Source organism: Moschus berezovskii, chromosome 2 (assembly GCF_049115385.1).
Source record: "Moschus berezovskii isolate FMDL1 chromosome 2, NW_MosBer_1.0, whole genome shotgun sequence".
Classification (NCBI taxonomy): Eukaryota; Metazoa; Chordata; class Mammalia; order Artiodactyla; family Moschidae; genus Moschus; species Moschus berezovskii.
The window spans coordinates 18,098,861-18,124,939 of NC_142461.1; the positions used below are offsets into that span (position 1 = coordinate 18,098,861).

Here is a 26,079-nt window from a genome sequence, read left to right on the forward strand (position 1 = left end):
GGCTATGGTTTTTCCCGTGGTCATGTATGGATGTGAGAGTTGGACTGTGAAGAAAGCTGATCGCCGAAGAATTGATGCTTTTGAACTGTGGTGTTGGAGAAGACTCTTGAGAGTCCCTTGTACTGCAAGGAGATCCAACCAGTCCATTCTAAGGGAGATCGATCCTGGGTGTTCATTGGAAGGACTGATGCTAAAGCTGAAACTGCAATACTTTGGCCACCTCATGCGACGAGTTGACTCACTGGAAAAGACTCTGATGCTGGGAAAGGTTGGGGGCGGGAGGAGAAGGGGACGACCGAGAATGAGATGGCTGGATGGCATCACCGACTCTGTGGACCTGAGTTTGAGTGAACTCCAGGAGTTGGTGATGGACAGGGAGGCCTGGTGTGCTGTGATTCATGGGGTCACGGAGAGTCGGACACGACTGAGTGACTGAACTGAACTGAACTGAACTGAAAAAACTTATTAAAACAGAAAAAGATACTGGACATTGTCTCTCAAATTAGTTAAGCTTTTTTTAAATGACAAAACTCAATACTTGTGAGGACAAGGAAAAATGGGAGCCCTCAACACTCATTGAGAGGAGTGTAAATTGACTTGATAATATATCCCCAAAACCTTGAAATCATCCATGCCCTTTGACCCAGACATTCTACTCTTAAAGAATTTATCAGAGATGTATACGACATTTTTTATATAAGAAAGTTTGTTGTAGTCTAATTATGTGTCTGTGTTAGTCACTCAGCTGTGACCCCATGGACTGTAGCCAGGCTCCTCTGTCCATGGAATTTTCCAGGCAAGAATACTGGAATGGGTTGCCATTCCCTTCTCCAGGGTATCTTTCCAACCCAGGGACTGAATCTGGGTCTCCTGCATTGCAGGCAGCTTCTTTACCATCTGAGCCATCAGGGAAGCCCGTAGGCTAATTATAATAATGAAAAATCAGTGCTGACCTAAGGGTCCAATAGTTGGGAGTAATTAAATAATCATGGCACATTTAAATGATGGAATACTCTGTTGCCAATAAAATAATTTGTGAAGAAATGACTAATAGCACAGATCACTGTTAACGATCACTGGTCAAAAGGCTTAAAAGTATATATACCGTGGCTCCAAATATTTAAAGGAAAACATATGTGCAGGGAGAAGGGGCATTAGCTTGGCAGTAAATGCAACAATTTCACATGACAGATCCAGCTTGAAGGAAGCCAAAGAGGATCCCCTAAATAGTTGTGAATTGGGTACCATCTCTCATGGTATTAGCTTAAGTCAGAACACATAGAAAGTTATTCTTATATATTTATCTCTGTTGAAAACCTTAAAATCTGTAAATACTGTTTTGAACATATTCTTATCAAATGTGAATGTTTGGGTAATGAAGAATCCTGCCTACAACAAAAGCCACAGAGGCACTTCCCAGGGATTTTGTGACTGTTTAGACCTGGCTAGCTATTCCAGTACTCTTGCTTGGAGAATTCCAAGGACAGTGGAGCCTGGCAGGCTACAGTCCACGGGGTCACAAAGAGTCAGACATGACTGAATAACTAACACAACAGACCTGGCTAGAATGAGGGTTTCACCAATCTCCCAGCCACCTGTGAGCAGTGCGTGACTGTCTTATTATGGATGAAGAAGCGGATCTCAGGTGAGTAAAATAACTTGCCCCAGCATCTCTTACCAGGCAAAGGCTGACCTAGAAAGAGTCTAGTTCTTTTTCGTTGCCTCATACCCTCTCCAGGAGGGGCGAGCAGTCAGCCTCTTTATCATTTTGTATCTTAATAGAAAGCCTGTGATCTGTGAGAATTCTTTAAAATTGTTGGTTAAATTTAGCATATATTTAGATTTCTCATGTATTTCCAGGGAATCATTTCAATAAATTTGAAAACTGAGCTTACTTCCAAAAGAGAGGTCTAAGATTCCTCACTAATCCCCCAATATCTTTTCTGCACAAATTATCCAGACAATGAGGGATCTGTCATTCACCCAGTGAAGGTCCCTAGAGCTTAAGTCTTTTTCCAACAGGAGAGGAACTCACGAGGCAGCCCTCCAGGGGGCATTGGGAAACGTTGTACACAGCAGGCATCTCAGCACTTGGATATATTTGGACAACACACACCCCAATCCCAGTCCCCCAGATCAGAGACCATGCTACTCCCATCACTATACCTGGCTGAAAACTCCTGCTACTGGGACAACAGTATTAGGAATGGTGGTGGTGGTTTAGTCGTGTCCGACTCTTGTGACCCCATGGACAGGAGCCTGGCAATCTACATTCCATGGATTCTCCACGCAAGAATACTGGAGTGGGTTGCCATTTTCTTCTCCTGGGCTTAAAGCCTGGTCTGTCATGTTTATTAGGCAAAAGTCTTCATCTCTCGGGACCTCAGCTTCTTCATCTCCAAGATACCCCCGATGCCTACCTCACTGAACTTCCGAGGGATGACCTGGGATAAGTGCAAAGTGCCCAGCAGGAGGCCAGGCACACGATGCCAGCACGTCAGCTCTGTGGAGGAGGGTCCCTGCCTCTTTCTTTCTCCCTTTGCCTTCCTGTTCCCCTGCTGGTCAGTTCTTCGTATTTATAACACACTCAATTTCAAATACCCACAGACCAGAACCTTATCTTTGTTCTCATCAACTATCTAACAATATTCAATCATACTTCATTCAGTTCTGCTCTCTTAATTGTATTCTTCAAGGATCTTTAGGGAATTCCCTGGCAGTCCAGTGGTTAGGACTCTGAGCTTCTATTGCAGGGGGAACGAGTTATCCCTTGTCGGGAAACTAAGATCCCAAAAGCTGCATGGCATGGACCAAAAAAAATGAAAAATCTTTATTTCATTCTGACTTGGTATTTGACTTTTCTGATCATCAATAATCATTAAGAATTGCACATCCTTTGCTCTAAGTATTTTCCCCACAGGATAATTATCTGCCTGTGAAGGATTAGGGTGACTTGCCAGATCCCACAGACTAAATGAGGCATTCTGAATCTTTTGAAGCATCTGCCCAGGAAATAAACTGTAATTTAGCACACGACTATTTCTGCTTTCTCCTGCAGACTAGTGTTACTCCATGAGATCAAATTTTCCCCTGTTTTGGAAATCATATATGATTAGAGGGTTTTACAGAAGGGGGTTGAGATACTGTGTCAGGGATAGTTTATGAAATTAGATCTTCTATTTAGTAAAGAAGGATTTTGTTATCTGAACAGTCTACTGAGAAATAGAGAAACAAAGAATTGCAAGGGCACACTGCGAGTAATTTTACCTTTTGATATTACTCAAAGCTCACAAAGTACTGGCATTCCAAAACATAGAAAGACATTATTTTTAAAAATGAATTATGAAGATATTTTATTTCAATGCATATTTAAATTATAAACAATTACGATGTGCTTTGATTCAAATTTATAGCATCAGCTATGCATTCCTCTGTTTGGCTCGATTTGTCTAGACACAGCAAAACTTAAGATTTTCAGCTATTGAAATGGGAATAGTAGGAATTTTTCTATATTGTGAATAAAAGCATCATTATGAATTATGGGAAAGATGAGTCTGAGGCTGAAATGAGAATGGAATAAACTGAAATCTTTAATAAGGAGAACTGACTGCACTGGAATTCTTTCTTCCTTTAGGAACTCAGAAATGAAGTTGTCTTTGGAGAATTAACTCCTCAACACAGCGGATGTGATTAGGAACCAGTGGCAGACATTGTCGGTTGCTACCTGGCATTCTTTTGCCTACCTGCTCTTCCCACAGGAATCCTGATTTATACCGTGACCTCTCTCCTCTGCATGGCTGGTGCTCAGGGCACAGGCCTCACCTCTAGATCCAGGGGGTAAGACATGACTGGTCTAAGCGATTCTTTTTTTTTTTCCTTTATTTTTTCTTTTAGACCGAGCTGTGTGTCATGCAGGATCTTAGTTCCCCAACCAGGGATCGAGCCCAGACTCCCTGCAGTGAGAGCATGGAGTCTTACAAATGGACCACCAGGGAAGCCCCGGTGTAAGCCGTTCTTGGTAGGTTTTTCCCCTGTCAGTGATCGGTGTGAGTGCAGGCATGTGAGACACCAGGAGAAATCGCCAGGAAGTTCTGGGATAGATTTTATCACTTATAAGGAATGTAAACTGAAAAAAAATCACAAAATTGGAGAATTATGTTTTATTTGCAGACTTTCTGAGGACTTCAAGTCCAGGAGGCAACCTCTCAGATAGCTCTGAGGAGGTAAGGAGACAGGATATATAGTTTTGTGACAAAGATAAGGTAGTCAGAACATTAAAAGATTACCAATAATTAAAGAAAATCAGACATCTCAAGTTAATGACCGGTGCTTTTCTATGTATGGAAAGATGCAAGAATCTGGGCTTACTGTAATCATTCCTTTGACATGCACCCTAGCTATCTAGGGTTGGTATCATGTTTTTTTCCCATCGTGAGTCCCCTCATGGTACACTGCTGGGGGTGGCTATAGTCACTAAGGGCTTGACAGCAGGCAATCCATCTGTCTCCATCCTGAGTTCTCAACATCCTATACATGGCAGCCGACATTTTTCATTCATGAGAAACACAGCCTCTTTGGGGGCACTGGCTACTGTGCTTTGATGTGATCACTGGAGTAGCAGCAACCATTTTGTCACTATGAGGTTGAATATCACCAGCCTGAGGTGACAACAGTGTCACCTAGAGATAGAACCAATAGATTGTTGAGAGGAGAAGCCAGAGCACCATCACTGTGTTGGGAATCTCTTTTCCTTTAAAAGTACTTTTATGTGAAATAATGCCATATTCCACCAGATCTAGTATACCATATACTGAATGCCACAGCATAATATATATATTACGTATAAACAAATAACACTGTGAAGGAAACTAAAACCAAATTGATTTTTATCACTTATCTTACATTGAAAGAGCTCTTTTATTCTTTACTAGACATGCATTTTATTATGTTATTTTCAGCAGTTATATTACAGTGGACCCTTGGTCAACATGGTTTGAACTATACAAGTTCATACATAGGCAAATATTTTTCACTAAATATTTACTGCAGTACTACATGACCTGTGGTTGATTGAATCCACAAGTATAAAATGTTCAATGGGAAGGGTGGACAGGGAAGTTATAAAAGAACTTACAACTGCAGGGATGGTTGATGCCCCACCCCCCACATTGTTCAAGGGTCAACTGTACTTCATTAATTTTATAAATTATATTAATACAATACATATATTACATTAATTTTAATATAATAAATTTATATTACTCTCATATATACCTAAGGGTTTTCCCAGGTGGCACTAGTGGTAAAGAACCTGCCTGCCAATGCAGGATCCACAAGAGACTCGGATTCAATCCCTGGGTCAGGAAGATCCCCTGGAGAAGGGCAAGGCAACCTACTTAGTATTCTTGCCTGGGGAATCATATGGACAGAGGAGCCTGGTGGGCTACAGTCCATGGGGTTGCAAAGAGTCAGACACAACTGAAGCAACTTTGCGCGCACACACACACACACGTCAGCAGAATAAACAGATGAAGGTATTCCTAACATTTTCCCATATTCAACATCTGAGTCTTTAATGTTTTACTCAGAATGTTATCTCTGTGACATCAAGAGCTTGGCAATCACAGCAATAAGGTGCTGGCTCTTAGGCTGGCTCTGCAGTCACTTCAAGCTAGCCTACTTTTGACTTCTGCTTTGGGAATGCTCTGAACATCTCAGATTCAGCCCCACTCCCTCGCGTCTCAAACTGTGCTCTCCCACAGCATCTGCATTTTCTTCTAAACTTTGCTTTGATGCTTAGGTTCCAGAGTTGTTTTCAGTTTCTAGCTATTACAAATCAAAGTTCTATAAACATCTGTGTACAAGTTTTTGCCCACTTTTACCCTCTTTATGTTAACTGTCTTCTGTTACTTAGCAATTCTTAATAATAAATTGTCTCTGATAAAATAAGGATGATCTCTGCCTCCTCAATGGACCTTGCTTGAGACAGCTGTTATGAATCCTTCTTCATTCAATTTGCAGGGTACTTGGTGAGAGCTTCAGTTCAGTTCAGTTCAGTTCAGTCGCTCAGTTGTGTCAGACTCTTTGCAACCCCATGAATCACAGCACGCCAGGCCTCCCTGTCCATCACCAACTCCCAGAGTTCACTCAAACTCATGTCCATCGAGTCGATGATGCCATCCAACCATCTCATTCTCTGTCGTCCCCTTCTCCTCCTGCCCCCAATCCCTCCCAGCATCAAAGTATTTTCCAGCGAGTCAACTCGTTGCATGAGGTGGCCAAAGTACTGGAGTTTCAGTTTCAACATCAGTCCTTACAATGAACACCCAGGACTGATCTCCTTTAGAATGGACTGGTTGGATCTCCTTGCAGTCCAAGGGACTCTCAAGAGTCTTCTCCAGCACCACAGTTCAAAAGCATCGATTCTTCGGTGATCAGCTTTCTTCACAGTCCAGCTCTCACATTCACACATGACCACTGGAAAAACCATAGCCTTGACTAGACAGACCTTGGTTGGCAAAGTAATGTCTCTGCTTTTTAATATGCTATCCAGGTTGGTCATAACTTTCCTTCCAAGGAGTAAGCGTCTTTTAATTTCATGGCTGCAATCAGCATCCACAGTGATTTTGGAGCCCAAAAAATAAAGTCTGACACTGTTTCCACTATCTCCATCTATTTCCCATGAATTGATGGGACCAGATGCCATGATCTTAGTTTTCTGAATGTTGAGCTTTAAGCCAACTTTTTCACTCTCCTCTTTCACTTTTATCAAGAGGCTTTTTAGTTCCTGTTCAGTTTCTGCCAAGGGTGGTGTCATCTGCATATCTGAGGTTATTGATATTTCTCCCGGCAATCTTGATTCCAGCTTGTGCTTCTTCCAGTCTAGCGTTCCTCATGATGTACTCTGCATATAAGTTAAATAAGCAGGGAGACAATATACAACCTTGACGTACTCCTTTTCCTATTTGGAACCAGTCTGTTGTTCCACGTCCAGTTCTAACTGTTGCAAAGCTAGTGGAGGTGATGGAATTCCAGTTGAGCTATTTCAAATCCTGAAAGATGATGCTGTGAAAGTGCTGCACTCAATATGCCAGCAAATTTGGAAAGCTCAAGCAGTGGCCACAGGACTGGAAAAGGTCAGTCTTCATTCCAATCCCAAAGAAAGGCAATGCCAAAGAATGCTCAAACTACCGCACAATTGCACTCATCTCACACACTAGTAAAGTCATGCTCAAAATTCTCCAAGCCAGGCTTCAGCAATACATGAACCGTGAACTTCCAGATATTCAAGCTGGTTTTAGAAAAGGCAGAGGAACCAGAGATCAAATTGCCAACATCTGCTGGATCATGGAGAAAGCAAGAGATTTCCAGAAAAACATCTATTTCTGCTATTGACTATGCCAAAGCCTTTGACTTTGTGGTGAGAGCTTAGAACCTGGGAATACTTCACACCTAGAAGACTTTCTTGTACACTTTCTTCTGGAATTTCTTATTTCCAGATCTGGATATCCTGGTCCAATTCTTTTATTATTTTGTTTTCCTTTCCTTTTGTCTATTTCTTACTTTTGGTTCTTTTTTTCTAGGAGATTTTTTCTATTTTATCTTCCAACTCTTCCATGGATTTTTCATTTTTCCTATTATATATTTTTCTAAAATTTCTTCTTAGCTTTCTTAATGTTTCCTTTTTATTGTGTGATGCTCTTGTTTTGTGGCTATAATAACTTTCTTATCCTTCCAAGGATATTACTGAGGAGTATTTTTTTTGTTTGTTTATTGTAGTCATTTTTTCCAAAATTACATTTCCTATATGTTTTTGTTGTTGACTTGTCCTGGCTTTCCTCAAAATACTGATAGGGGCTTCCCAGATGGCTCAGTGACTCCGCCAGCCAATGCTGGGGCTTCAGGAGACTTGGGTTCAATCCCTGGGTCAGGAAGATCCCCTGGAGAAGGAAATGGCAACCCACTCCAGAATTCCTGCCTGGAAAATCCTACTGGTGGGCTACATGGGGTCACAAAGAGTCAGACTCTACTGAGCCACTGATACAAAAGCCTGATAACTCTTCACCATTCACATCTATTTAGGAGTAGAGTGCTAGGAAACTGAGCGGAGGTTCTGGGCATTTGAGCAGGGATTATCCAGAGAGGATCTCATTGTTGGGTGATCTGCTGAAGCTCTTTGGTTGGAGGATCCTATTAACATCTTAAGATCTCATCTTGGCTGGTGAAGCATCTTCTAGCTTTCTCCCTGGAGGGTATAAACCTCACTGTCTGAAGCTTTCCATGAGCCACTGGGAAGTCAGAATGAGTCTTACAGTTCAGTATTTGGATTTTTATTTACTTCCTTGCCATCTTTAGCCCTGAGTTCCTCTGTCCCCAGTGACCTGGGGTCCGGAGTCCATTGAATCCTTAGTCTGCCCCTCCAGAGACCAAACTTCCAGTCCTCTCCTGAGGGGTGAGGGAAAGTTGTTGCTGGTTGTGCAGAGGAAAGGGGGTTGGGAGTAGAGGATAAGAAGGTGGTTCTAACCACATCTTAAACAGGATATCAACCATCATTCCTGTTCACAGGTACTTTCTCACTTTCTTCAAAGTACCTGTTTCTCCCTGTTCCTGAATTGCCCCTGCTTTGAGGTTCTGGGGTTCAAACCTGATTACTTCCTGACTTCTCTACCACTAGCTTAAAATTCGGCTTTTTCAGGACTGTTATGTCAGCTACCGCTAAGTCATCTTTATAGCATGCAAAATTGTTGCCTTTATCGCCATTCAAATGTATAATACTGTACTGTAACAGGTTTATAGTACTTTTCACACAAATAATACATAGAAAACAAACACACACAAACAATAAATGAAAGAATTTTCATTTTACAGTACAATACCTTGAGAAGTACAGTAGGACAGTACAACAGCCAGCATACGTTACCACTGCTATTACGCTTGCTTCTGGACACCCTGGACTGAAAGATGCAGCACTCCTGTGCTCTACACAGCGCTGTATTAAAGTACAGACACAACCACTTGTAGGTGATGAGTGCACCTGACAATTTGTATGCCAGACAAGTGAACTGACTTACGTGATTAGACACAGAAAGGTCGCGTATGAACTTGAAGGTTCAGATGTAGCAGGCACATTGTATTTAAATTTAAGAGAATTTAATGTGTTAGATTTATAAGTTTTGTGACTTTAATTTATAATCTCAAGGTAATTTGATTAAGTTTGTAAACAGCACTTAAATGTTTAAGGGATTATAACTTGTCAAATGTATAAGCGAATTAATCAAAGAACAATGAAAATGAGTGTTTTTAATTTTTACACAAAATTACTTGGTTTATAATTGAATTTATTCGGTTGCAAGTTGTATTTGAGGGTTTAAAGAAAAATAGTTTTTTAACTTCTAAATTTAATAGAATATTTGTGATAATTGAATATTGTGATAAATACATAATTATAATAAATTTAAAATGTTTTAAGTAAATTATAAATAATTACAAATAATTCTAAAATAATGTTTCTTAAATCAGATTTAAATGATTGATTTAGGAGTTTGGGAACTATTGGGTGGCTACTTGAAAAAAGAAAATTGATTTATATATTTGAATACATAAATACAAAAAACTTGTGTATGGCAAAGTCTCCAAAGACCTGTATGGAAATGTTTAAAGCAGCTTTGTTCATAATGCCTTCAAACTGGGAAAAACAAAATATCTATCAACTGGTAAATGGATAAGTACAACAATATGAAAAAAATATTAATCAGCAATAAATAGAACTGCTCTTACATGCAGAAACACGGTTGAATCTCAAAAGCATTATGCTAAGAGGAAGGAGCAAGATTTAAAAAAGAACCATATATAGTGTATGATTCTATCTAGAGCATGTTGAGAGCAAAACAGAAATCAGGTCAGTGGTACCAGAGGATGAGGGAGGGAAAGGGGACTGACTGCAAAGTGACATGGGTAAGCTTTTGGAGTTGGTGAAAATATTTTATATCTTTATTATGATGTTGGTTACACATTTATCAAATTTATGAAATCTAAAAAGGGTAAATTTTATTTTACTAAAAGAATAGCAAGAAGCCTGATTTAGGATTTCCCTGGTGGCTCAGTGGTGAGGAATCTGCCTCCCAATGAAGGAGATGTGGGTTCAATCCCTGGTCCAGGAAGATCCCACATGCTGAGAAGCAACTAAGCCTGTGTGCCACAACCACTGAGCCTTTGCTCTCGAGCCCGGGAACCACAGCTACTGAGCAGCAATGACAGAGCAGCTGCCACAAGCTGCAGCTAGAGAAAAGCCTGCGCAGCAAGCAAGACCCGGCACAGCCAAAGTTAAATAAAATTATTTTTATTTTTAATTTTTTTTTACTTTACAATATTGTATTGGTTTTGCCATACATTGACATGAATCCACCCTGGGTATACATGTGTTCCCCATCTTGGATCCCCCTCCCACTTCCCTCCCCATATCATCCCTCTGGGTCATCTGAGTGCACCAGCCCCGAGCATCCTGTATCATGCATCGAACCTGGACTGGCGATAAAAACAAACCTGATTTTTTTTTAAAAAAGGCAAACAAAGACAAAAGAAAAATGATAAAGTGGGGAAAACATTCATAATGAATATTACAACAAAGGGTTAATCTCCTGAAAGAGTTTGTAGAAGTAGAGAAATGACCAACAATGACCAAAAAATAATAAATTTTTAAAGGAGCCCAAAAAATAAAAAGGAAAACCAAGTTCACAGGAAGAAAAAAATTCACAAGGCTTGTAAACATGAAAAGATGCTCAATTTCACACAGAATAGTAGAAAAGGACATTAAAATCATGCCAAGCCATGTATTTTTCTGTTCCTCATCTATCCAGACTGACAAAATCCTAAAGACTGAAAGCACACTCTGTTAGCAAGACTGTGTAGAAACAGGTAATCTCATAATTATGGTACAAAAGCTAGGAAGGGAAATTTGGGACCCCAAGGACTATAACCCGCCAGGTTCCTTTGTTGATGGGATGTCCCAGGCAAGAATACTGGAGTGGATTGCCATTTCCTTCTCCAGGGGATCTTCCCGACCAAAGGATTGAACCCACATCACTTGCATTGACAGGTGGATTCAAAAATCAGAAGCAACCTGAGTTGGGCAAAAGGAGACTGGTTGTGAAAAAAGTTTTGACACAATCACACAAAGGAGTAGGTGAGGTAACACTAGTGACTCCCCACTAGAATACTAGGTCCATGAGGCTGGGAGTCTTTGTCTGTTTGGCTCATTGCTATTAACTTAAGGTCTAGACATGTGTCAGTAATACAGTAGGAAGTAAAAACGAAATTGTTGAATTAATGAATTGCCTGATCATATTGTGTTTTTACTTTCCCTTATGGCTTATCTTTTTCTTATCAATTCATAAAAGGCCTTTTTATATTAGTGGTTATAATTTTTTATTTGATGAGGGTGCCAACTGACATTGGTTATGCTGTATACACAATTTCAGAAATGTAACATTTTTTTACTTTTCCCCACTGTGCTGTGTGGCAAGTAGGATCTTCTTTCCCCAAACAAGGATCGAACCTGTCCCCTCTGCAATGGAAGCACAAAGTCTTAACTGCTAAAACCACCAGGGAAGTCCCCAACAATTTTGTCTAAACTTGTATCTTGAAATCTTTTTTCCCTTTTGGCTTTTCTGGGTTTCCCTGGTAGCTCAGCTGGTAAAGAATCCGCCTGTAATGCAGGAGACCCCAGTTCGATTACTGGGTCAGGAAGATCTTCTGGAGAAGGGATAGGTTACCCACTCCAGTATTCTTGGGCTTCCCCGGTAGCTCAGACAGTAAAGAATCTGTCTGCAATGTGGGAGACCTGGGTTCGATCCCTGGGTTGGGAAGATCCCCTGGAGAAGGGAAAGGCTACCCATTCCAGTGTTATTACCTGGAGAATCCCCATGGACAGAGAGCCTGAGGGCTACAGTCCATGGGGTCACAAAGAGTTGGGCAGGACTGAGCAACTAAGCACAGCACAGCTTAGTAAGAAAGCCTCCCATACTTGAAGGCTACTCATGCTGCTGCTGCTGCTGCTAAGTCGCTTCAGTTGTGTCCAACTCTATACGACCCCATAGACGGCAGCCCACAAGGCTCCCCCGTCCCTGGGATTCTCCAAGCAAGAACACTGGAGTGGGTTGCCATTTCCTTCTCCAGAAGGCTACTCATATATTTTCCTAAACTATCATTCTAATATTTAATATCAATATAAGTCATTGCAATAATAAAGAGAAAACATCCTAGGGTTAGCATAATCAATGCCCCAAAATGCTGACAAAATTCAGTGGCCATTCCTAATATAAATCCTAAGTAAAATAGTGATAGAATGAAACTAACTAATATGATAAAATCTATTTATACACACACACTCACATATACACAAACCCATATACCTGGTCAACTTCATGGTGGCGGTTTAGTTGCTAAGTCATGTCCAACTCTTGTGACCCCATGGACCGTAGCCTGCCAGGCTCCTCTGTCCATGGGATTCTCCAGGCAAGAATACTGGAGTGGGTTGCCATTTCCTTCTCCAGGTAAACATCATATTGAATGGTAAAATACTGAAGACTTGACATTTTTTAAATTAATTATTTATTTGTGGCTGCGCCGGGTCCTTGTTGGTACACAGGGGCTTTCTCTAGTTGCAGCAAATGGGGGCTACTCTTCATAGAGGCGCATGGGCTTCTCATTGTGGTGGCTTCTCTTGTTGTGGAGCATGGGCTCTAGCGCACACAGGCTTCAGTAGTTGTGCCAAATGGATTTAACCGCTCCCTGCCATGTGGAATCTTCCTGTACCATGGATGGAACCCGTGTCCCCAGCTCTGGTAGGTGGATTCTTATCCACTGTGCCACCAGGGAAGTCCACTGAAGTCTTGACATTAAATCAGGAGAAGGCCACTTTTATTTAACAACATTTTTGGTTTTCAGGACTTTCAGGTGGCACAGGGGATAAGAATCTTGCCTGCCCGTGCAGGAGACACAGGCTCAATCCCTGGTCCGGGAAGATTCCACATGCCCTGGAGTAGCTGCCGGCGTCAATTATCAAGCCTGAGAGCCTAGAGCCTGTACTCCATAACGAGAAGCCACGGGAATAAGAAGCCCACACACTGAAACAAAGAGTAGCCCCTGCTCACCTTAACTAGAGAAAGCCCACACAAAGCAACAGAACCCCAGCATAGACAGGAAGACCCAGAGCAGAAAAAAAAAAAACAAACAGTACTTTTGGTTTTCTAGCTGTGCTGTTCTCATTCGCTTCAGTCGTGTCTGACTCTTTGCGACCCTATGGACTCTAGCCTGCTAGGCTCAATGTCCATGGAATTCTCCAGGCAAGAACACTGGAGTGGGTTGCCATTTCCTCCTCCAGAGGATCTTCCTGACCCAGGGATCAAACCACATCTCCTGTGTCTCCTGCACTGTAGGTGGATTCTTTACCACTGAGCCACTGGGGTACAATAAAGTAAGAAAATAACTGGAAGGAAGAGAAGTTATTTTAATAGATATGATAGCTACTATTCTACTCACTGGAAAAGACTCTAATGCTGGGAGGGATTGGGTGCGGGAGGAGAAGGGGACGACAGAGAATGAGATGGCTGGATGGCATCACCGACTCGATGGACATGAGTTTGAGTGAACTCCAGGAGTTGGTGATGGACAGGGAGGCCTGGCGTGCTGTGATTCATGGGGTCGCAAAGAGTCAGACACGACTGAGCGACTGAACTGAACTGAATCGACTAGAATTCCTAAGAAATATACATACTTATTTAAAATAAATAATTGCTATAACATTTATAATATAAGCTAGTTAGAAATGGATATGGAAAAAATGCACCCCACATGCAATAATTTACAACAGGAAAATACCTCAAATAACCAGCATAAAGGTTATTAGAACCCAATAAAAAATGTTATTCAATTTTATTGATGGTCCTAATACTATTATCTGAACAAGTTGAAAGACATTTCATATTCTAAGAAAAAAAATTTCAATATCATTAAAAAAGAAATACACCCTTTCCAAATAAATATATAAACCCAATGTAACACAAATCAGAAATTCACTCTCCTATCTGGGTAAGAGGACAAAATTTTGTAAAATTCATATTGTAAAGTAAATGTGTGAAAAAATTGCCAAGAAAATCTTGGGAGAAAAAGAATAATATCTTGCAATATGCTCAGAGACTAAGTTGTGTCCAATTCTCTGTAACCCACGGACCGTAGCCCACTAGCCTCCTCTCTTCATGGGATTCTCCAGACAAGAATACTGGAGTGGATTGCCATTTCCTTGTCCAGGGATCGAACCTGGGTCTCCTGCATTGTGGAAGATTCTTTACCACTGAGTCACCTGGGAAGCCTTTTAGAATGTAATATTTCTTTATGTGTGTTTGTTAGTCACTCAGTCATATCCGACTCTTTGTGATCCCATGGAATGTAGCCCGCCAGGCTCCTCTGTCTATGGAATTCTCCAGGTGAAAATACTAGAGTGGGTTGCCATTTCCTCCTTCAGGGGATCTTCCTGACCCAGGGATTGAACCCAGGTCTCCAGCACTGCAGGCAGATTCTTTACTGTCTGAGCCACCATGGAAGCCCAATATTTATTTATAATTGCCTTATATTAGAGTGTAATATAAGGCAATTATAAATAAATAGTATACTATTTCTATGTAATAAATAAATTTACTGGTAGAATTGGATAAAGTTCAGAAGTATCGTCAAATGTAAATGGGAAACTAATATATGGTTAAGGTATTATTTCAACTTGGGAAGGAAAGACTGATTTAGTTAATAGCGTTGATATTTTAGGGCTTCACAGTTGGCTCAGTGGTAAAGAATCCACCTGGCAAGGCAGCAAGCAGGGGACACAGGTTCCATTGCTAAGCTGGGAAGATCCCATGGAGGAGAGCATGGCAACCCACTCCAGTATTCCGGCCTGGAGAATCCCATGGACAGAGGGCAACAGTCCATAGGGTCACAAAGTGTCAGACATGACTTAGCAACTGAGTACACATGCATGTTGATATGATAAGGCATCCACCTAAAAAAAATGTTTAAACCCCTACCTCCAAATACATTCCAAAATACAATCTAGATGGACTATTATGATAAATGCATTACTTTAAAAATAATATTATTTTTACTTTATAAAATGGCACAGGAATGAGGGATAGCACCATACTAAGAATGATAATGAGAAAAAAAAAAAAGAATGCTTAGACCTGTTTTAGTATCATCCTAATTCTCTGGCTGAAATCTTAGATTCAGAATTCTAGAGATGACTGACTAGAAACTATTATTTTGACTTAAAAATACACTACCAAGGTGGTAGCTATTAGATTTGCTTCTTCTCTAGGTTCTTGAGATGGAGAAATGTAACTTGAAGCAATTTGTTGCATTGCCTGCATGCTCAGTCATGTCCAACTCTGCAAACTTCTGGACTGCCTCCAGCCAGGTTCCTCTGTCCATGGGAATACTGGAGTGGGTTGCCATCTCCTTCTTCAGGGGATTTTCCCAACCCAGGGATCAAACCCACAGCTCCTGTGTCTCCCGAATTGGCAGGCGAATTTTTTACCACTGTGCTACCTGAGAAGTCCGATTTAAGCAATCCGTTCCGTTCAGTCGCTCAGTCGTGTCCAACTCTTTGCGACCTCGTGGACTGTAGCCTACCAGACTTCTCCGTCCATGGGATTCTCCAGGCAAGAATACTGGAGTGGGTTACCATTTCCGTCTCCAGGGGATCTTCCCGACCCAGGGATCGAACCCGGGTCTCCCGCATTGGAGGCAGACGCTTTAACCTCTGAGCCACCAGGGAAGCCCGATTTAAGCAATAGCCTTTATTAAAAAACATTCTACTACAATAAATCATATTGGAGGTCCTATAGAATTCATAATTACATAATTTTCTCCTTACCATGTATCTTGACTTGGCCATTTACACCTCAGACACAATCTCATACCAGGCAGATTTTTTCTTTTTATATATATTTATATATATGTATTTTTTCATTTGGCTGTGTTGGGTCTTGGTTGTGGCATGTGAATCTTTTGTTGTGGCTTGAGGCGGCTTCTCTAGCTGTGGAGCATGGACTCCAGAGCATGTGGGCTCAGTAGTTGCAGCACCCAGCCTTAGTTGCCCCACTCATATGGGATTTTAGTTCCCTGACTAGGGATTGAACCCAGGTTCCCTGCATTGGAAGGAGGATTCTTAACCACTGGACCACCGGGGAAGTCCCTCAGCAGATTCTTGGAAAGCAAAACTTGTACAATATTTTACAAAAGGAAAGAAAATAAGAAAACTATATATACTGATGATAAAAATTTTTCCAATAGAAATCCAACATGAGTACTTATGATTCAGGGACAGAAACAGTCATTTAAGTAGAGAGAGGATAAACTATGGACATCACAGCAAAGTAGATGGATGTCACTGAGTTCCTAAAGGTGAAAGTGCAGATGGGGCTTCAAGCATATTGGAGCAGGGGTCCTGGACCCAGGAACATTCCAGCTGAAAACTTACTAGCAGATGGCCTTGGGTGGAGCTCATAATCTCTGTCTGCCTGCTCTTGTTGTTCATGCCTCTGGGAGGCTTAACACGAACTGATACTTGCGCTTAGCAAAGTACCAGGTACATATTTATTTTCTTTACCTTTTGAATTATTATTGGAATCTGTTAACATGACAGGCTAAGAATACAGATGCAGTTTCCTAGGTTTAGAAGACACATAGATCCACTCTTACAGCTCCAGTTAAAGAACTGGATGAAACCCACAATTTTCTAAGTCTGGAGATGGTGAGACTGTTCCCAAATGCAGGAAGGCCGTGTGAGTCAAGGACATGCCAGTCAATTCTAACACACACTTTGCAGAGGCCTGACCCCAAAATACTAAGTGCGTCTGCCAGATGGGTGTGCTAGAAATCTCAAAGAACTCAAAGTGCTCTATGAACAGTTTAAGATCAAACCAAGAAAAAAAAAAGCTCTGAACTCAGATGCAAGTGAAGACTTTTCTTTTTTTCCTTTTGCATTAGTACAATATAATCTTCTGGAACAATGCCTGGAAAAAATAAAACAATCTGGAACCCCCTCGCCAAAACCTTCCTGGATACGGGCAGGAAAAGTGACTAAGCAGGTAGGAAGGTCCAAGTGTCCACGGCTGCACTTCTCTAAGCAAATTTCAGCACGTACCTGCCCCTAAGCCTGTAAGCTCCTTCTTTATAAAATTACTGTTTACAATTGGAAGACACCTATGGTTTCACTTTGAGTACAAAATAGTAACTACTGGTAAAAAAAAAAAAGTTTTTTTAAAAATTCTCCCCCAAGTTGCTCAGGGTCTAGTTAGAAGTAGCTGTGCTCTGCACATGTCTAATTCCCTGGCTGTGAAGGAGGGGACATCAGACCCAACTGGCCAAGAAGCTGACTGTGTTATCTCTTGACTAGACAAACATTTGCCATTGGAAATACACTTTCTCTCTCTGTCTCACACATTCACCGTCAGAAATACAGTTTCTTGGGCCTCCCTGGTGGTCCAGTGGTTAAGACTCTGCACTTCCGGTGCCGGTGGGTCAGGCTGATCCCTGGTTGGGAAAGATCTCACACATCCTGTGCTGCGGCAGCCCCCCCACCAGAAAAAGAGAGAGCACAGTTTCTCAATCTCTCTCTCCCCGCTTTCTCGCCAGTGGGAGCCACTTCTTGTATTTCCTCTTGTTTCCTGTCACTGTTCTCTTCAAATGCATCCTTGGGTAGAGCCCTACCACTCAGTAAGGAGCCCACCTCATAGATTTACTTCTGTGTCTTCTTTCTGGTTCTCTCCATGTAATGTTTCCCTCTTCCTTTGGTTTCCCTTCTTCTCGTTTGTAAAATGAACACCAGCTACTGAATATACTTGTATCTATGCCCTTCTCAATGCCTGCTGCTGCTGTTAAGTCGCTTCAGTCGTGTCTGACTCTGTGCGACCCCACAGACGGCAGCCCACCAGGCTCTGCCATCCCTGGGATTCTCCAGGCAAGAACACTGGAGTGGGTTGCCATTTCCTTCTCCATTCTCATGAGAGTGCCTATCTACTAGTAAAAACAAAACAAAACAAAAAATACTTTTGTTTCTGTGAATTAAATATTTACTAAATATAAAATATTAAAAAATAAAACAAAACAAATATCAAAATTGGAAGTATTTTGTTGAAAGTTCCTTACCACCTGTTATGGGTTGAAATGTGTGCCCCCCCGCCCCCGCTCCAATTTCCTATGTTGAAACCCTTAAACTCTCATTCTGACTATACTGGGGGATAGGTTCTTTGAAGAGGCAACTAAGGTTAAATGAGGTCATGAGGGTGGGGCCCTAATCCAATAAGACTTATTTTCTCCCCAGGAGAGGAAGAGACACCAGGGAGGCACAGTTTCAGAGGAAGGGCCTAGTGAGGACACAGTGGAGGGTGGATGTCTGCAAGCCAAGGAGAGAGGCCTCAGAAGACACCAGACTTGCCAACACCTTGATCTTGGACTTCTAGCTTCCAAAACTATGTGAAAACAAATTTCTGCTGTCAAAACCACCCAGTTTGTGGTATTTTTTTATGGGCAGCCCCAGCAGACTAACACAGCTCCCAAAATGATCATGAGAAAATAATAACAGGTCTCACTGAGGATACACTCTGCACCACTTGTAGGGTGCTGCAGGCTTTACTCCAGCCAGTCTTTACAACAGCCCTAGAAGGTTAGTATCACTGTACATTTTATAGATGAATAAACTAAGACTCAGGGAAGTTTAGGAAAAATTTGCCGTAGCTCATTCAGTGGAATTTGAATCCAGGTCTATCTGACCTCAAAGCCTCTAAATCTGGTCAACCTATTGCCTAACAGGAATGACAAAAAGCCTCAACTCTTCAATGTCCATAATCACTGAGAGAAGCAGTGATTTATATTTATAACCCTAACGGTGCTGATCCACAAATTAATATTTGCCATTAGACAAGTTGTTTTCATTTTGCTAAAATTAAAAAATATATACTTTTTATCAGAGTACAGTTGCTTTACAAAGTTACGCTTTCTGATGTACAGAAAAGTGAATCCCCCCTCTTTTTCGGAGTTTCTTCCTGTTTGGGTCACCACAGATACTTGTTTTTCTCTTACTTCATGTGACAGTTTCTAGGTCCATCCACATCTTTACAAATGGCACAATTTCATTCCATTTTATGGCTGAGTAATATTCCATCTACTTCTGCTTGATGACTACACTAAAGCCTTTATGTGGATCACAACACACTGTGGAAGATTCTTAAAGAGATGGGAGTACCAGACCACCTTACCTGCCTTCTGAGAAACCTGTATGGAGGTCAAGAAGCAACAGTTAGAACCAGACATGGAACAATGGACTGGTTCCAAACTGGGGAAGGGGTAAGTCAAGGCTGTATATTGTCACTCTGTTATTTAACTTCTATGAATAGTACATCATGTGAAATGTTGGGCTGGATGAAGGACAAGCTGGAATCAAGATTGCAGGGAGAAATATCAATAACCTCAGATATGCAGATGACACCACCCTTATGGCAGAAAGTGAAGAGGAACTAAAGAGCGTCTTGATGAAGGTGAAAGAGAAGAGTAAAAAAGCTGGCTTAAAACTAAACATTCAAAGAACGAAGATCATGGCATCTGGGCCCATCACTTCATGGCAAATAGATGGGGGAAAAGTGGAAACAGTGACAGATTTTATTTTCTTGGGTTCCAAAATCACTGTGGATGGTGACTCCAGCCATGAAATTTAAAGACGCTTGCTCCTTGAAAGAAAAGCAATTACGAACCTAGGCAGTGTATATAAAAGCAGACACACCACTTTGCTGCAAAAGTCTGTATAGTCAAAGCTATGATTTTCCCAGTAGCCATGTACAGAGATGAAAGTTTGACCATAAAGAAGGTTGAGCACCGAAGAATTAATGCTTTTGAACTGTGGTGCTGGAGAAGACTTTTGAGAGTCCCTGGAACAGCAAGATCAAACCAGTCAATCCTAAAGGAAATCAGCCCTGAATACACATTGGAAGGACTGATACTGAAGCTGAAGCTCCAATATTTTGGCCATCTGATGCGAAGAGCTGACTCCTTGGAAAAGACCCTGATGCTGATGCTCAGAAAGATTAAGGGCAGGAGAAGGGGATGACAGAGGACGAGATAGTTGGATGGCATCACCGACTCAATGGACATGAGTTTGAGCAAAGTCTGGGAGATAGTGAAGGACAGGGAAGCCTGGCGTGCTATAGTCCATGGGGTCACAAAGAGCCGGACATGACTGATTGGATGAACAACTTTTATCATATCGTGATAGTCAGTAAAAGATCTTATTTGTTCTCCACTCACATGACTTGCTGGATTAATCAATGTTCTCTGCTCTCTGCAAAGCACTTAGCCTTGATATATGATTAAACTTCCACAGTGACTTGAATCAAATCTTCGAAGGGTTTGTAATGATGGTCATATATTCATTAGGTTAATATATTTATTAATCAAATAAATATTCACTGTGTCCCTGAAATTTGCAAAGAAGTGAACCAGGCAACTGTCTTGTGCATGGGAGGACGGTAGTGTAAAAAAAATGAAGACAGTCTTGTTCAAGATTATAATTGTAAGAACCAGAATATGAACACAAAGTAATATAAAACTATTATCTGTGTTGCCTTGTCAAAGATGAATATACAGCTCTCATCACTTAGACTTAATATTGTTATATCAATGTAGTAAATAGGTCTCTCATTTCCTTAACATTGATGGATGAGAAACAAAACTTTTTCTGTAAGTAAACATTATTTCATATTAGAGTGGATAATAAATGCACATGGCAAAATGAAAAAGGTAAACAAGGAAAAGCATCTTTCCCTGTCCCAGCGCCAAGAGAATGTGTTTCCTAAACCTAATCTCAGTGACTTTGGCATGTCCCTCTTGTCTCTGCTTGAGGCTGAGTTCAAGTTTCAGAGGAGAGGCAAGTCCTCCATGTGACTGATTATTTACAAGCCAGCAACAGGGGAGCTACCCCCATCCCATCTGTTCTTGTGTTACCATGGCAACAGGTAAGGGTTGCTTCAGTCTTCTTCCAGTCCCCTTTTGGCAACACACCCCTCCCTCATTGGTAGATGCAGAAGGAGGTGACTTCTGATCACTGCACAGGGGCCAGGAGGCTCTGAGGTCTGTCCAGCATCACCTTCTCTTGCAGCAAGCTGGTGGTGGGAGGCACCTGGACCTGAGCAGATTCTCTTATTCTCTTATGCCTGGCAGGGTGGGGGAGGAGGAGGGTGGAGGTCAGTTCCTGGAGCCTCAGTACACCTGGAGAGTCTGCTGGGTTTTTGACCTTCACCCCCAAGCCAGCTTGGAAGGAAACAGGCAAGGACTCTTCGTGTGGATCGGCAGCATCCAACTCTTCGTCCCTCCTCTCGCATCTCTACTCCCACCTACAATCTGGGAGGTTTCGTGGACTGGAGAATAGGGAGGCAGTTGCTCTGCGCATTCTAACCGATCTATTGTCTGTGCCAAAAACTTGTCTCCATTCCCCACCCAAAGTATGGGCTTTTGGAATAAACAATCTTGAATCTCAAAGCCTGGTCTTGGGGAACTCCCTGAAGGCTAGGAATGAAGCTGATTTAAGGGAGGAAAGTAGTTATTAAAGGAAAAGAAGATAAAATAATTCAAGGAAAAGTCCTCAATTAAACCTTAAGTTTTGTCTGGCTTGCCTGCTGTCTGGTATGATAGCATCAACTTCCAAATATACAATTTAAAATAAAGCAATGCCTAAATATATTTATGTGAGGTACAGAAATTAAAATAATTTATATCAAATGTTCTCTTGGGAAGAGAAAACATTTTCTCTTGAAGGGGGAAAATAAAAAGAAACATATAGTACTCAAAGAGTTCTTTTCCCAAGTTACATCCATGACCACAATGCAAGCCTGGGCAAGAGTTTGCACGTCAATATTTATGAAGCTCTGTTCTTGAGCTCAAGTTTAACAGCTGGCCAAAGCATCCCAGACTCTTTCTGTTTAAACTAAATTAGAATCAAGCAAAATCAGCTGGGGCTTCCCTGGTGGGTCAGTGGTAAAGAATCCACCTGCCAATGCAGGAGATGTGGGTTCGATCCCTGACTCAGGAAGATCCCCTGGAGAAGAAAAAGGCAACCTACTCTAGTATTCTTGCCTGGGAAATCCCATGGACAGAGGAGCCTGGTGGACTACACTCCATGGGGTCGAAAAAGAATCTGACTCTCAGTTGACCAAACAATGACAACAAAATCATCTGACAAGCTATACAATATAGATCTTTCCTGGTTTCCAGGCTCTGACTTCTGACCTCCGGTGGAACTCACCTTACCTCCACACCTCCTATCTGTCCTTCACACACCTGCAGACTCAACTCTAGATTTTTTCATTAGTCTGTGATTTTAATACAAGACTTTGTCCCAAATCTCTCCTTAGCTTCCCAGTCCTAGGGCTCAGAGCGGCTCCCAGAAGCTATGTGTGAAGAGTCACTTTTCCTTAGACAAAGTAACATAAAATTTCCTCCTGTTGGTTGCCATCCTTTGTATCACCTGTTTTTCAGAGATTTTCAAACTGTTCTCTGTGCACTGTCTCAAACTCCACATCCCATCTCTTTTTAACCTACAACACCTTAGCTCTGTAAGCAGACAGGCTGGCAGGGGGTTGGGGGGTGGTGATGGGGGGGGGGTCCCAGAGAAAGAGAACCAGGCACATTTTTTCCTTTCTCATCAGAACAAAACCACTGGGGCCTAAGCCATTTTGTGATCTAAGCCTGGCTTAGATCAAATGCTTGCCCTTGAACAGGGTCTTAGCAATGAATGATCTAAAGTGAACAAAACAATGCAGAAACAAAGTGTTACCAGGCAAGAAAAGTAACAACAGCAAAGATAATATCTCGTGGTAAAGACTCCTAGTTCTGTGTCAAAGGTAAAGATTAGCCTGAGGGACTCAACAACCAGATCAACTGAGATGATGATGTTGACCTTTTCCAGCCCTGGTGACTTCAGTCAACTAAAGCTTGGACTCTGTCCACCGACCGCCCAAGCCCCTTCATGAATGCACATGTACCCTTAGCGTAAAACTTAGCTTGCTTTGCTGTTCAAGGAGATGGTGCTTTGGGAAAAGTCCCCTATGTTCTCCTTATTCATTGCAAGTAATAATAAATCCTTCATTCTCCCAAACTTTGGCTTGGTTGTATATTTTTGGCTCAACACCTACCAAGTGACAAACGCAGTTTTTCAGATAACAACTCCACAATGCTTCACAGGCACAGCTACTTCTTAAGTCAACAGTGATCCCTGCAGTGGTTTAATTGGGAAATATTTATTCATTCATTCAGAAAAACTTATTAAGGGAATTCCCTGTCAGGCCAGGGGTTAGGAGTCTGTTTGTGCTTTCACTGCTGAGGGCCCAGGTTCAATCCCTGGTCAAGGAACTAAGATCTCACAAGCCTGTGGCGTGGTCAAAAAAGAAAAATAAAACAAGCAACAACAAACTTCCCCCCGACCCCAAAACTGTGTGTCAACCATGGGCCATCCCATACTTACTGTTCTAGGTGCTAGGGACACAGCAGTGTAGGAATTAATTAAAAATCCCTATATTCATGAGTCGACACTCCAGTAGGGGCAGAGAGACTATGTAGATTTACTTATTTTTTATTGTCCTTATTTCAGTGATATCCCAATCTCAATCCTGCAAAAGCTTGGGAAAGTCTATACTTCTTCACTTTTATACTTCTTCTTCAATTTGATCAGTCACTAAATATCAATTCAACTATGCCTTATGTATGCCTTAATCTGTCTACAAACCAGCACTGTATTTGTGTCCTTCTCCTCTCTGCTTTGGCTATTCCTTTGGCCTGGAATACTTGGCTAATTCCTGGGCATCTCACAAGACTGTTAAGGTGTCATATTTTGAGCTCCCGTTTCAAGGCCAGGCTGGGTAGATGCCTTTCCCATGTGCCTTCCCAGGGGACCCTAAGCATAACCTGTGACAGCATGAAAGCCACTGCACTGAAACTGGTTCACCTCTTGTAGAGGGTCTGGTTAACCTGCTTGGGGCTGTGACCTTGGCTCTGATCCTAGAGAACAGGGCTCCCGGTAGTCCTATCTGTGGCCCTTTCCTCCTCATCCTGGGTAGACTCTACACAGTCTTCCTGGGTGATCTCCTCCATCTCGAAGATTCTTTCCTTGGCTTCTTACCATCTATGTGTCAATGATTCACACTATATCTCCAGCCCTGATCTTGTGGCCTAAGGACATCTCTACCTGGATATGCCACCTCAGTGCCTTCCCCTCTAGTCCCCTCTTCCTGATTGTTGTGCAGGAAATGGCATTGCTAGGACTCGGCACATTCCAGCCAGCAGGCCAAATATGCCCACAGCTTGAGCTAAGAATGGTTTCTACATTTTAAAAAAGGAAAGAACAAAAAGACATAAACACAAAGAAGAATATACAACAGGGACCATATATGGCCCACAAAGCCCATGTATTTCCTATCTTGTACACTTTAAAGAAAAATTTTGCTGACCTTCAGGCATCACTGTTTGCCAAATGGGAATCAACAATAATATTAATAATAATACTAGTATTATTAATACTATGACTAGTATTAATAATTATGGTTAGCAAAATTGACTTGAGCATGTTGAGACACTAAGCGCTCTACACATTTCACTTTATTCTCTCAACCATGGAAAAGGAGGCATTCCTTCCCATGTTTCTGATCCAATTAGGACACATGACCACACCACTGTCTACTGCACAAATTCCTCTCTTACTCCAAACAATAACCAAACTCCAAAAACCAAAATCCAAACAATAACCGGGTCTTCAAAAACTTTTTATCCTCCTAAACATCTCCCTTACGTTTGCTGATTTATATTCTTTACAACTACATCTTCCAGTCTGTAAGATCCCAGAAAGCAAGGACAAGTATTTTCCCTTTACTGCATGTTCAGCACCTGCTATTAAAGATAATTATATGAATGAGTGAAGAAACTTCATTCATATGCCGGGTTTTCATGTTATAGTTGAGAAAAGTGAGATTCATGGGGTGGTTTCATTGGCTAAGGTTGCACGACAAGATTTTTTTTTAAAAAACAAGATTCTAATTCAGTTCTGACAGCAAAGTTCATGTTATTTTAATTATACCATTTTGTCATCTTCTCCCTTTCCATCAGCTCTTTCCTCTTAGCCTTCACATGCTCAAACCTTTCCTTTCCAATAACTATAACAATCTTTTGATCATGCTTTCCCTATCTTTATAAATAAATTTCTTGGAAAAAGCAACCATCTTCCTTGTCATTATTTCCTCATTTTTCATTTTCATGCATCATGTTACTGAATCCATCTTGCAAATACTAGGATCCTGTCAACCTCCATATCTAAGGGCACATCAATCTTTATTTTACAGCTACTCCACCCCTCCCCCCAATCTGAAAGTACTAAGTTCCTACGCAATCTTTCCTAAACTGGAATGGCATAAAGTGAAGCAGCAGCAATGACTTTGGGACACACTTTGTTAATGGATGCACAAAATAAATCGAGGTCAAGCCCAGATGCTCACACAGCTCAAAGCTATGGTGACCGCTGCTGAGATGCTGAGTGTGGTTCCAGGGAAAGGAGCCTGGCAGCACCACTCTGGCAGCTCAGGGTGTGAGCTGCTTCTATAAGGGGCCACTGTAAAATGACGCCCTGCATTATTTTTGCTTTTCACTTTTTTTTCATAAAAGTGGAAAACTTTGGATTTGTTTCAGTTAGTGAAAGCAGATACTGATGTTTATCTTTCTGAAAAGCAGGGGATACCTGTCCTTGCCTGGTTTCCTCCTCCTCCCAGAATACTCCCCTTTTATTCAGGGGGCATGGAGTCCACTGAACCCTGTTTATCTTCTGTTACTACTACTAGACTACAAAGCCATCTCCAAGTCTTAGTTATTGTTATTACTTTTTTAACCTGCCAAGTGCCTGTGGTGAAAGGCACAAAGTTGAAGTTGGTCAGTGCTTATTGAATAAATTATTGAATAAATTAAAACATCAACTTATCAAGAAAGGTGGGAGATGGGACT

At 41.6% G+C, this 26,079-nt stretch overlaps 1 protein-coding gene across 2 annotated transcripts in view; it reads right to left on the bottom strand.

The window, feature by feature from the left end:
- FBXO36 (F-box protein 36) overlaps window positions 1-26,079 on the bottom strand; it is a 98,277-nt gene that overhangs the window by 41,149 nt on the left and 31,049 nt on the right. The window lies entirely within an intron of this gene.